Here is a 13,306-nt window from a genome sequence, read left to right as displayed (position 1 = left end):
GTTGTGCATTATGCATCCCTCCCTTCCATGATTGATGAAGGAGTGATAGAACTAATTCACAAAAAAGAAGAGAAGGGATTTCTAGGAAAGTGGAGGCCAATTACTTGCCTCACCTCAACCTATAAAATATATGCCAAAGCACTAGCTAGAAGGCTTACTACCTCCACAAATGGGTGAAAAATGAGCAAAAAGAGTTCATAAAAGGTAGATATATTCTAGATGCTATCATAAACATGTGGAAGGGTCTTGAGTTCGCCCAAAAGAAAAATCAAGACTTCCTTTTCCTCAAAAATAGACTTTGACAAAGCCTATGATAGGCTAGGATGGGACTTTAATCTAGCGTCCTTACTAGGTATGGAACTAGGTAGAAGATTCATCAAATATGTCTTAGTCCTATTTGGAAATGCTTCCATGAGAATAGTAGTAAATGGAGAATTAACTGGAGCTCTCCCTCTAAGGAGATCTATTAGATAGGGTTGTCCCTTGGCCCTCATACTTTTTGCCATTGCTATGGATGGGTTGTGTTGGCTTGTTCAAGAACAAGTGCAGAAAGGGAAAATCAGAGGGGTTCACCTTCTTGACAATAAGGAAATGATCCTCAATCTCTTTGCTGATGATGCTTATGCAACTCTTGACAATGACCTAGAGTACATCACTACATTTTGGGACTACTTAGAAACATTCTATTTGGTATCTAGGTCAGTAATCAACCATACCAAAACTAGTATAGAAATGCTAGTCAAGGGGCCTCTTAAGTGGATCCTTAATGCAAGACACCAAATGATCCATGAGGGAAAAATATTCAGGTTGTTGGGCATTTCAATGGGCTTTGGCGTTGCCTTAAAGTAGAGGTGGCAATGGGTTCTTGAAATAATCAGGAAGAAATTGCATAGATGGATTGGACTGTAGCAAAACCTAGCCTCCAGATGTGTAATATTGAAATGTATTGACACCCACTTGTGTATACTTGCTCACTCGTTGGAGACCTCCTAAAGGTGCCCTTGGATAGCTAGAAGCTTTATATAGAAACTTTCTATGGGGAGGAGATCGTAATAAGTTCAAAATACCCAAAGTGTCATGGCATACCTACACACTCCCCAAAAATAAGGGGATCTAGGAATCATTGAAAGCTATGCAATGACATATAGACTCATACTAGGCAAATGGGTGATTAGAAGCCTTGAAAACCCAGATGAAGACTCAGGAGTGGGCTAAACTCCTTACTCAGAGTATAAAAAGGTTCAAATTTGAAGTCTACGCCAGGTGCAAAAACCTTCCCATTCACACTGCACAATTGTCCTCTTGCAAGTTCAAGTGCACAAGAGCTCCTCCCCTAAACAAAACACTATGGGAAACATGACAGAAATTCAAAGACAAGCTATCCCTCAAAAATGTGAAGAAAGCCTTCCACTAGGTGGACATGGAATCAATCTGGTTGAGCATTTTCTCCCCTCAATAACAAGAGAAGACTTTATCAAGGTAGCCAAACTACATAAAAAGGGAATTTGGGTGTGGGCTAACATGTAGTACTATGTTGGGAACTCATGGATAGGTAAGTGTGTAAAGAAAAGCCTATTTTGGAGCACTAGGTATCTAGGTAAGTGTGTAAGGTCTCCTGTAGGGGAAAAGAGGATGAGAGCCATGTCGATGTCGCAAAGCACAGAGAGCTCGTAGGCTTTCTTGAGGAGGCCGTTCTTCCTCTTGTTGAAAGTAACACGACGGCTCGATTCCTTGTGGATCTTCTCGATGGGAATGGGCTTCTTCCCCATGATTATCAATCATCTATCTTTCTCTCTCAATTGGTCGCGAGGAGAAAGGGGGATTCTTAGGAAGAAAGAGTGCCTTCTCACCCGGCCCTTCATGCTTACCCGTGTAGTCAGTCCTTTACTTTATCATAAGTGTCCCTTTGTACCTATAGTGGGGGTACCTTCTACTCGAGGCAAGCGTGGCCGCATGTGAATCGTGCCCTCAACTGGACGGAGATCGCGTCTCCACACACACACGGAGACACACAGGCAGGTCTCTTCTGGCCTACGGCGGGGGACGACGCTCGAGATCGCACGAGATTCTGTGTTGCCGCGGCGGGACTCTCTCAGGCAGGTGCTCTTCCTGCGTCTTCTTTAATATTTCTTCTGTTTGTCTTGTCAGCACAGTTATCCCCTCCGCAATGCGCCGACATTAGAGATTCTGCTATCTTACTGACTCTCCTCCGCACAGTTATCCCCTGTTGACAAATATATCCTCATGTTGAAAAGCCCCTACGATTTCTCCCAAATTTTGTCCTATCATACGGTCACCTATGTAAATGGGCAGCGAGCTTGACTGCAAGACCTACCAATTGAGAAGGCAGTCCTCAAGGGGATAACCGCATAGCCTACGTTGCTAGACAGTCCGTTTGGGTTCTAGACCTTGAGTGTGCAGGGCGACATGGCATCGGGCCTTGAGTCTGCAGGCTGACATGGCTTTTTCTGCCAGTCTGTTAAGACGTATAAAATGCCTTCAGCTTCACGTGAGTGATAGCGAGATCTTGCCAAGGAACAAATTGCTGTATTGATGCAAGAGCTTGTCGTAAGCAAGATCTGTGAAGATTTGTGAAATCGCAGTTTGCCAACAAACAATTTAGTTTTTTGTTTCTATTTGTAACTGAAGATCTGATCTGTAGGGCAGTGAACATAAACTTACAGGATACACACTATTCCATTCAACAAATAAAATAAATGACACGAAGGTTGGATTCAGGCGTGTATGATTCAGCATATTAGACATCTGCAAGGGTCTGGTATGTGTCTAGACACATGAAAAGCCATTTCGTACCTGCTCATTTTTTGGGTTCTGATCGGTCAAACTGCTGCTTTTGCCTGGTGACGTTTTTTCCTACAGTCTCGACATTCCCTCCTGCAGATTACTTGTGTGTGCAGCCTGTGTGCACAAGCCTTAGCTTGTTCGTGTGCCACCAACAAGATTAATTATCAGCTTGTGCACTGTGCAAAACCAGGGCAGCATGTGCACTATGCAGAAATTCAGATTCAGGGCAGCGTGCTCAGTTAGTGCAAAAACAAGGCAGTCTGTTCAACCCGTGCACTGTGCAGCGTGCTCACTGCTGAGTGCTCAGTCTTATCCTGTGTGTGTGTGTGTGTGTGTGTCTCTCTCTCTCTCTCTCGCTAATGGGCTGAGTGCTCTACAGCCTACACGAGCTCTCTCTCTCTCTGTGTCTGTTTTTTAAGTCACTATGGTCTGAAAACAAGGAAAAGTGTGGCAATTTGTTATTGAGCTGAAAACATTGAAGAATAGACATTGTACTATGCAGCGCAAATATTGTTCCTACACATGATATGGTGGCCCTGCTCGTATTTGTGTTCACAGCTTGGGCTTGAAGGGATTTGGGATTGATAAAGACTGTGGTGCACTGCAAAACGTGAAAGATATAGTTTGCAGATTATATGCAAGCGCTCCCATGGGTTCATAAGATGCATTGGATACAAAAGGTTTGCTCTTTTTGTCAGATACATCAAGAAGTGCTAGTGGCAATATGGCTGGTTGTTTCTGTCAAGTTAGTGATGCTTATGGAATGAGGCCTTACAAGTGCAAAGCTTCAGGTTGTTGGGCATTTCGATGGGCTTTGGCGTTGCCTTGAAGCAGAGGTGGCAATGGGTTCTTGAAATAATCAGGAAGAAGTTGGATAGATGGATTGGAGTGTAGCAAAACCTAGCCTCCAGATGTGTAATATTGAACCATGTATTGACACCCACTTGTGTATACTTGCTCACTCGTTGGAGACCTCCTAAAGGTGCCCTGGGATAGCTAGAAGCTTTATATAGAAACTTTCTATGGCGAGGAGACCGTGATAAGTTCAAAATACCCAAAGTGTCATGGCATACCTACACACTCCCCTAAAAATAAGGGGGTCTAGGAATCATTGAAAGCTATGCAATGACATATAGACTCATACTAGGCAAATGGGTGATTAGAAGCCTTGAAAACCCAGATGAAGACTAACGAGTGGGCTAAACTCCTTACTCAGAGTATGAAAAGGTTCAAATTTGAAGTCTACCCCAAGTGCAAAAACTTCCCATTCACACTGCACAATTGTCCTCTTGTAAGTTCAAGTGCACAAGAGCTCCTCCCCTAAGAAAACACTATGGGAAACATGACATAAATTCAAAGACAAGCTATCCCTAAAAAATGTGAAGAAAGCCTTCCACTAGGTGGACATGGATTCAATCTGGTTGACCATTTTCTCCCCTCAATAACAAGAGAAGACTTTAGCAAGCTAGCGAGACTACATAAAAAGGGAATTTAGGTGTGGTCTGACATCTAGTACTATGTTGGGAACTCATGGATAGGTAAGTGTGAAGTAGGAATAACCTTCAGACTAAATAAGGAGAACTTGGCCTTCACACAAAATAGAAAAGCGGTACATGTTGACTTAAACCCAAGGCTAATATAATGTCAGAATAAGGTTAGACTAGTAGGCTTTGGGTGGGTTGAGAGGAGCAAATTACTTCCTCTCTTGGCCCCACTAAGAGACAATTCCATGTTAATAACCAGACTCAACAAAAAGTGGAACTTCAATTGGAGTACTTGTCAATGGGAATTTAGATTCAAACAAGTTTGGAGCTCCCTCTCCCCTTGAAGGTTTCTCTTTTCTTTTGGCTAATCCTACACAAAGTTTTTTGGGCATGTGAGAGAGCTGAGAGATTGGAAGTGGGGTCAGGAGTTTGTAGGTGATGCAATAAGGAGAAACAAACCCTTCCCCACTTATTCCTCAATTGCCCTAGTAATAAACCATATATCCAGTGGCTCCATTTGACTATCTTGCCCTTCCACACCTACTTTGTATTGTGGAAAGAGCTCATTCTTGGAGAGGCTAATGGGCTCCCCTCCACCCTTTGGATGTGTATTAGAGGCATCTTTTTATGGACAATCTAAATGTAAAGAAATGTAGTTGTTTTTAATGATAAAAACATGATTTTGCTGACTAAGCTAATGCTTGACTTTAATGTGCAAGTAATCAAACAAGGCCACATCATTGCCAAGATTCAAGTTAAACTGACTATGACTAGATCAAATGAATGATCCCAAAGGAAGATTATGAGAAGCTTCAATGTCAAAATTGATAGAAAATTGGAATGTGGTCATGACTATGTCCAAGGGTCATATTCCCTCTCTCAATGGTCCCTACCCAATTGAAGCAAAGTAACAAGGGTCATAGAGCCCCTTTGAACTTAGTGGAAATAGGTGAAGAGGATTCAGTCACCTTCACGAAATTCAAGACCCATTAAGAGCTTCTACTCCAAATGGGGAGAAAGGAAGCGATTTGGATTGAAATCCGAGACTCGCTCCACAGTGTGGACCCACCCCTTGAACCTGGGTGCTACTCTTTGCCTGCAGTAGTTCAATTCCTACATTAAGCACCTCTGTAAATGAATTATATTTTGTAACCTTTTTGTCGAGTTACATATGATAGGCCAGCTGATTTCTTCTCCCCCCACTAAGATGTACATATTTATACAACTCCTTTGTGTAATATTATAATTTAACGCATTCATCCAAAAAAGAAAAGCGTATTTTTGGAGCACTAGGTATCTTTTGGACATGTATTGCAAGTGTGGCTGCATGTGAATGGTGCCCTAAAGTGAACGAAGATCGCGTCTGCACACACAGAGAGACACACAGAGGCAGGTCTCTTCTGGCCTGTGGCGAGGGGACGACGCTCGAGATCGCAAGCGATTCTATGTTGCCGCGGCAGGACTCTCACAGGCAGCTGCTCTTCCTGCTTCTTCTTTAATCTTTCTTCTGTTTGCCTTGTCAGCCATGGCCGTTTTCACAATGTCACGGTGCAATGGGCCGACATTAGGGTTTCTGCTATCTTATTGACTCTCCTCCGCACAGTTATTCCCTATCGAGGAATATATCCTCGTGTGGAAAAGCCCCTACGATTTCTCCCAAAATTTTGTCCTATCATTCGGTCACCTATGTAAATGGGCAACGAGCTTGACTGCAAGACCTACCAATTGAGAAGGCAGTGCTCAAGGGGATAACCGCATAGTCTACGTTCGTAGACAGTCTGTTTGGGTTCTAGACCTTGAGTGTGCAGGGCGACATGGCATCGGGCCTTGCGTCTGCAGGCTGACATGGCTTTTTCTGCCAGTCTGTTAAGACGTATAAAACGTCTTGAGCTTCACGTGAGTGATAGCTAGATCTTGCCAAGGAACAAATTGCTGTATTGATGTAAGAGCTTGTCGTAAGGAAGATCTGTGAAGAGTTGTGAAATAGCAGTTTGCCAACAAACAATTTAGTTTTTTGTTTCTATTTGGAACTGAAGATCTGATCTGTAGGGCAGTGAACATAAACTTACAGGATCCACACTATTCCATTCAACAAATAAAATAAATGACACGAAGGTTGGATTCAGGCGTGTATGATTCAGCATATTAGACATCTGCAAGGGTCTCGTATGTGTCTAGACACATGGAAAGCCATTTCGTACCTGCTCATTTTTTGGGTTCTGATCGGCCAAACTGCTGCTTTTGCCTGGTGACGTTTTTTCCTACAGTCTCGACATTCCCTCCTGCAGATTACTTGTGTGTGCAGCCTGTGTGCAGAAGCCTTAGCTTGTTCGTATGCCACCAACAAGATTAATTATCAGCTTGTGCACTGTGCAAAACCAGGGTAGCATGTGCACTATGCAGAAATTCAGATTCAGGGCAGCGTGCTCAGTGAGTGCAAAAACAGGGCAGTCTGTTCAACCCGTGCACTGTGCAGTGTGCTCACTGCTGAGTGCTCAGTCTTATCCTCTGTGTGTGTGTGTGTGTGTGTGTCTCTCTCTCTCTCTCTCTCTCTCTCTCGCTAATGGGCTGAGTGCTCTACAGCCTACACGAGCTCTCTCTCTCTCTCTGTGTGTCTGTTTTTTAAGTCACTATGGTCTGAAAACAAGGAAAAGTGTGGCAATTTGTTATTGAGCTGAAAACATTGAAGAATGGACATTGTACTATGCAGTGCAAATATTGTTCCTACACATGAAATTGTGGCCCTGCTCGTATTTGTGTTCATAGCTTGGGCTTGAAGGGATTTGGGATTGATAAAGACTGTGATGCATTGCAAAACGTGAAAGATATAGTTTGTAGATTATATGCAAGCGCTCCCATGGGTTCATAGGATGCATTGGATACAAAGGTTTGCTCTTTTTGTCAGATACATCAAGAAGTGCTAGTGGCAATGTGGCTGGTTGTTTCTCTCAAGTTAGTGATGCTCATGGAATGAGGCCTTACAAGTGCAAAGCTTCAGGTTGTTGGGCATTTCGATGGGCTTTGGCGTTGCCTTAAAGCAGAGGTGGCAATGGGTTCTTGAAATAATCAGGAAGAAATTGGATAGATGGATTGGACTATAGCAAAACCTAGCCTCCAGATGAGTAATATTGAACCATGTATTGACACCCACTTGTGTATACTTGCTCACTCGTTGTAGATCTCCTAAAGGTGCCCTTGGATAGCTAGAAGCTTTATATAGAAACTTTCTATGGGGAGGAGACTGTGATAAGTTCAAAATACCCAAAGTGTCATGGCATACCTACACACTCCCCTAAAAATAAGGGGGTCTAGGAATCATTGAAAGCTATGCAATGACATATAGACTCATACTAGGCAAATGGGTGATTAGAAGCCTTGAAAACCCAGATGAAGACTCAGGAGTGGGCTAAACTCCTTACTCAGAGTATAAAAAGGTTCAAATTTGAAGTCTACCCCAGGTGCAAAAACCTTTCCATTCACATTGCACAATTGTCCTCTTGCAAGTTCAAGTGCACAAGAGCTCCTCCCCTAAGAAAACACTATGGGAAACATGACATAAATTCAAAGACAAGCTATCCCTCAAAAATGTGAAGAAAGCTTTCCACTAGGTGGACATGGATTCAATCTGCTTGAGCATTTTCTCCCCTCAATAACATGAGAAGACTTTAGCCTGGTAGCCATACTACATAAAAAGGGAATTTAGGTGTGGTCTGACATCTAGTACTATGTTGGGAACTCATGGATAGGTAAGTGTGAAGTAGGAATAACCTTCAGACTAAATAAGGAGAACTTGGCCTTCATACAAAATTGAAAAGCGGTACATGTTGACTTAAACCCAAGGCTAATATAATGTGAGAATAAGGTTAGACTAGTAGGCTTTGGGTGGGCTGAGAGGAGCAAATTACTTCCTCTCTTCGCCCCACTAAGAGACAATTCCATGTTAATAACTAGACTCAACAAAAAGTGGAACTTCAATTGGAGTACTTGTCAATGGGAATTTAGGTTCAAACAAGTTTGGAGCTCCCCCTCCCCCTGAAGGTTTCTCTTCTCTTTTGGCTAATCCTACACAAAGCTTTTTGGGCATGTGAGAGAGCTGAGAGATTGGAAGTGGGGTCAGGAGTTTGTAGGTGATGCAATAAGGAGAAAGAAACCCTTCCCCACTTATTCCTCAATTGCCCTAGTAATAAACCATATATCCAGTGGCTCCATTTGACTGTCTTGCCCTTCCACCCCTACTTTGTATTGTGGAAAGAGCTCCTTCTTGGAGAGGCTAATGGGCTCCCCTCCCCCCTTTGGATGTGTATTAGAGGCATCTTCTTATAGACAATCTAAATGTAAAGAAATGTAGTTGTTTTTAATGATAAAAACATGATTTTGCTGACTAAGCTAATGCTTGACTTTAATGTGCAAGTAATCAAACAAGACTACACCATTGCCAAGATTGAAGTTAAACTGACTATGACTAGATCAAATGAATGATCCCAAAGGAAGATTGTGAGAAGCTTCAATGTCAAAATAGATAGAAAATTGGAATGTGGTCATGACTATGTCCAAGGGTCATATTCCTTGTCTCAATGGCCCCTTCCCAATTGAAGCAAAGTAACAAGGGTCTTAGAGCCCCTTTGAACTTAGTGGAAATAGGTGAAGAGGATTCAATTACCTTTACGAAATTCAAGACCCATTAAGAGCTTCTACTCCAAATGGGGAGAAAGGAAGCCATTTGGATTGAAATCCGAGACTCGCCCCATAGTGTGGACCCACCCCTTGAACCTGGGTGCTACTCTCTCCCTGCAGTAGTTCAACTCCTACATTAAGCACCTCTGTAAATGAATTATTTTTTGTAACCTTTTTGTCGAGTTACGTATGATAGGCCAACTGATCTGTTCTCCCCCCGCTAAGATGTACATATTTATACAAATCCTTTGTGTAATATTATAATTTAACGCATTCATCTAAAATAAAAAAGTGTATTTTTGGAGCACTAGGTATCTTCTCGGGACGTATTGCAAGTGTGGCTGCATGTGAATGGTGCCCTAAAGTGAACGAAGATCGTGTCTGTACACACAGAGAGACACAGATTGAGGTCTCTTCTGGCTTGCGGCGAGGGGATGACAGTCGAGATCGCAAGCGATTCTGTGTTGCGGCGGCATTACTCTCACAGGCAGGTGCTCTTCCTGCTGCTTCTTTAATCTTTCTTCTAATTGCCTTGTAAGCCATGGCCGTTTTTACAATGTCACGGTGCAATGGTCTGACATTAGGGTTTTTGCTTTCTTACTGACTCTCCTCCGCACAGTTATCCCCTATCGACGAATATATCCTCGTGTGGAAAAGCCCCTATGATTTCTCCAAAATTTTGTCCTATCATTCGGTCACCTATGTAAATGGGCAGCGAGCTTGACTGCAAGACCTACCAATTGAGAAGGTAGTGCTCAAGGGGATAACCGCATAGCCTACGTTGCTAGACAGTCCATTTGGGTTCTAGACCTTGAGTGTGCAGGGCGACATGGCATCGGGCCTTGAGTCTGTAGGCTGACATGGCTTTTTGTGCCAGTCTATTAAGACGTATAAAACGTCTTCAGCTTCATGTGAGTGATAGCTAGATCTTGCCAAGGAACAAATTGCTGTATTGATGCAAGAGCTTGTCGTAAAGAAGATCTCTGAAGAGTTGTGAAATGGCAGTTTGCCAACAAACAATTTAGTTTTTTGTTTCTATTTGTAACTGAAGATCTGATCTGTAGGGCAGTGAACATAAACTTATAGGATACACACTATTCCATTCAACAAATAAAATAAATGACACGAAGGTTGTATTCAGGCGTGTATGATTCAGCATATTAGACATCTGCAAGGGTCTGGTATGTGTCTAGACACATGAAAAGCCATTTCGTCCCTGGTCATTTTTTGGGTTCTGATCGGCCAAACTGCTGCTTTTGCCTGGTGACGTTTTTTCCTACAGTCTCGACATTCCCTCCTGCAGATTACTTGTGTGTGCAGCCTGTGTGCACAAGCCTTAGCTTGTTCGTGTGCCACCAACAATATTAATTATCAGCTTGTGCACTGTGCAAAACCAGGGCAGCATGTGCACTATGCAGAAATTCAGATTCAGGGCAGCGTGCTCAGTTAGTGCAAAAACAGGGCAGTCTGTTCAACCCGTGCAATGTGCAGTGTGCTCACTGCTGAGTGCTCAGTCTTATCCTCTGTGTGTGTGTGTGTGTGTGTCTCTCTCTCTCTCTCTCTCTCTCTCTCTCTCTCTCTCGCTAATGGGCTGAGTGCTCTACAGCCCACACGAGCTCGCTCTCTCTCTCTGTGTCTGTTTTTTAAGTCACTATGGTCTGAAAACAAGGAAAAGTGTGGCAATTTGTTATTGAGCTGAAAACATTGAAGAATGGACATTGTACTATGCAGGACAAATCTTGTTCCTACACATGAAATGGTGGCCCTGCTCGTATTTGTGTTCACAGCTTGGGCTTGAAGGGATTTGGGATTGATAAAGACTGTGGTGCACTGCAAAACGTGAAAGATATAGTTTGCAGATTATATGCAAGCACTCCCATGGATTCATAGGATGCATTGGATACAAAGGTTTGCTCTTTTTGTTAGATACATCAAGAAGTGCTAGTGGCAATGTGGTTGGTTGTTTCTCTCAAGTTAGTGATGCTCATGGAATGAGGCCTTACAAGTGCAAAGCTTCAGGTTGTTGGGCATTTCGATGGGCTTTGGCGTTGCCTTAAAGCAGAGGTGGCAATTGGTTCTTGAAATAATCGGGAAGAAGTTGGATAGATGGATTGGACTATAGCAAAACCTAGCCTCCAGATGTGTAATATTGAACCATGTATTGACACCCACTTGTGTATACTAGCTCACTCATTGGAGACCTCCTAAAGGTGCCCTTGGATAGCTAGAAGCTTTATATAGAAACTTTCTATGGGGAGGAGACCGTGATAAGTTCAAAATACCCAAAGTGTCATGGCATACCTACACACTCCCCCAAAAATAATGGGTCTAGGAATCATTGAAAGCTATGCAATGACATATAGACTCATACTAGGCAAATGGGTGATTAGAAGCCTTGAAAACCCAGATGAAGACTCAGGAGTGGGCTAAACTCCTTACTCAGAGTATAAAAAGGTTCAAATTTGAAGTCTACCCTAGGTGCAAAAACCTTCCCATTCACACTGCACAATTGTTCTCTTGCAAGTTCAAGTGCACAAGAGCTCCTCCCCTAAGAAAACACTATGGGAAACATGACATAAATTCAAAGACAAGCTATCCCTAAAAAATGTGAAGAAAGCCTTCCACTAGGTGGACATGGATTCAATCTGGTTGAGCATTTTCTCCCCTCAATAACAAGAGAAGACTTTAGCAAGGTAGCCGAACTATATAAAAAGGGAATTTGGGTGTGGGCTGACATCTAGTACTATGTTGGGAACTCATGGATAGGTAAGTGTGAAGTAGGAATAACCTTCAGACTAAATAAGGAGAACTTGGTCTTCATACAAAATAGAAAAGCGGTACATTTTGACTTAAACCCAAGGCTAATATAATGTGAGAGTAAGGTTAGACTCGTAGGCTTTGGGTGGGCGGAGAGGAGCAAATTACTTCCTCTCGTGGCCCCACTAAGAGACAATTCCATGTTAATAACCAGACTCAATAAAAAGTGGAACTTCAATTGGAGTACTTGTCAATGGGAATTAGCTTCAAACAAGTTTGAAGCTCCCCCTCCCCCTCTCCCTGAAGGTTTTTCTTTTCTTTTGGCTAATCCTACACAAAGTTTTTTGGGCATGTGAGAGAGCTGAGAGATTGGAAGTGGGGTTAGGAGTTTTTAGGTGATGCAATAAGGAGAAACAAACCCTTTCCCACTTATTCCTCAATTGCCCTAGTAATAAACCATATATCTAGTGGCTCCATTTGACTATCTTGCCCTTCCACCCCTACTTTGTATTGTGGAAAGAGCTCCTTCTTGGAGAGGCTAATGGGCTCCCCTCCACCCTTTGGATGTGTATTAGAGGCATCTTCTTATGGACAATCTAAATGTAAAGAAATCTATGGTTGTTTCTAATGATAAAAACATGATTTTGCTGACTAAGCTAATGCTGGACTTTAATGTGCAAGTAATCAAACAAGGCCACACCATTGCCAAGATTGAAGTTAAACTGACTATGACTAGATCAAATGAATGATCCCAAAGGAAGATTGTGAGAAGCTTCAATGTCAAAATAGATAGAAAATTGGAATGTGGTCATGACTATGTCCAAGGGTCATATTCCCTTTCTCAATGGCCCCTACCCAATTGAAGCAAAGTAACAAGGGTCTTAGAGCCCCTTTGAACTTAGTGGAAATAGGTGAAGAGGATTCAGTTACCTTCATGAAATTGAAGACCCATTAAGAGCTTCTACTTCAAATGGGGAGAAAGGAAGCCATTTGGATTGAAATCCGAGACTCGTCCCACAGTGTGGACCCACCCCTTGAACCTGGGTGCTACTCTCTCCCTGCAGTAGTTCAACTCCTACATTAAGCACCTCTGTAAATGAATTATTTTTTGTAACCTTTTTGTCGAGTTACATATGATAGGCCAGCTGATCTGTTCTCCCCCCACTAAGATGTACATATTTATACAACTCCTTTGTGTAATATTATAATTTAACGCATTCATCCAAAAAAGAGAAGCGTATTTTTGGAGCAGTAGGTGTCTTTTGGGCAGGTATTGCAAGTGTGGCTGCATGAAATGGTGCCCTAAAGTGAACGTAGATCGCGTCTGCACACACAGAGAGACACAGAGGGAGGTCTCTTCTGTGCTGCGGCGACGGGACGACGCTCGAGATCGCAAGCGATTCTGTGTTGCCCTGGCAGGACTCTCACAGGCAGGCGCTCTTCCTGCTTCTTCTTTAATCTTTCTTCTGTTTGTCTTGTCAGCCATGGGCATTTTCACAATGTCACGGTGCAATGCGCCGACATTAGGATTTCTGCTATCTTACTGACTCTCCTCGGCATAGTTATCCCCTATCGACGAATATATC

At 42.9% G+C, this 13,306-nt stretch overlaps 1 protein-coding gene across 1 annotated transcript in view; it reads left to right on the top strand.

The window, feature by feature from the left end:
- Positions 1-1,919: 1,919 nt before the first annotated feature.
- The window catches only part of LOC148028298 (cytochrome b-c1 complex subunit Rieske-4, mitochondrial-like), a 55,501-nt gene continuing 44,114 nt past the window's right edge, over positions 1,920-13,306 (top strand). The window contains exon 1 of the mRNA XM_087690112.1: positions 1,920-2,100. The gene's annotated coding sequence lies outside the window, so the exon portion shown is untranslated. The remainder of the gene's footprint in view (positions 2,101-13,306) is intronic.

The sequence above is a fragment of the Lygodium microphyllum genome, chromosome 12 (assembly GCF_053477565.2).
Source record: "Lygodium microphyllum isolate KBCC chromosome 12, Lygodium_microphyllum_v1.1.10, whole genome shotgun sequence".
NCBI lineage: Eukaryota > Viridiplantae > Streptophyta > Polypodiopsida > Schizaeales > Lygodiaceae > Lygodium > Lygodium microphyllum.
The sequence above is the reverse complement of the archived record's forward strand: the minus strand, read 5'-3'. Positions and strand labels throughout refer to the sequence as shown.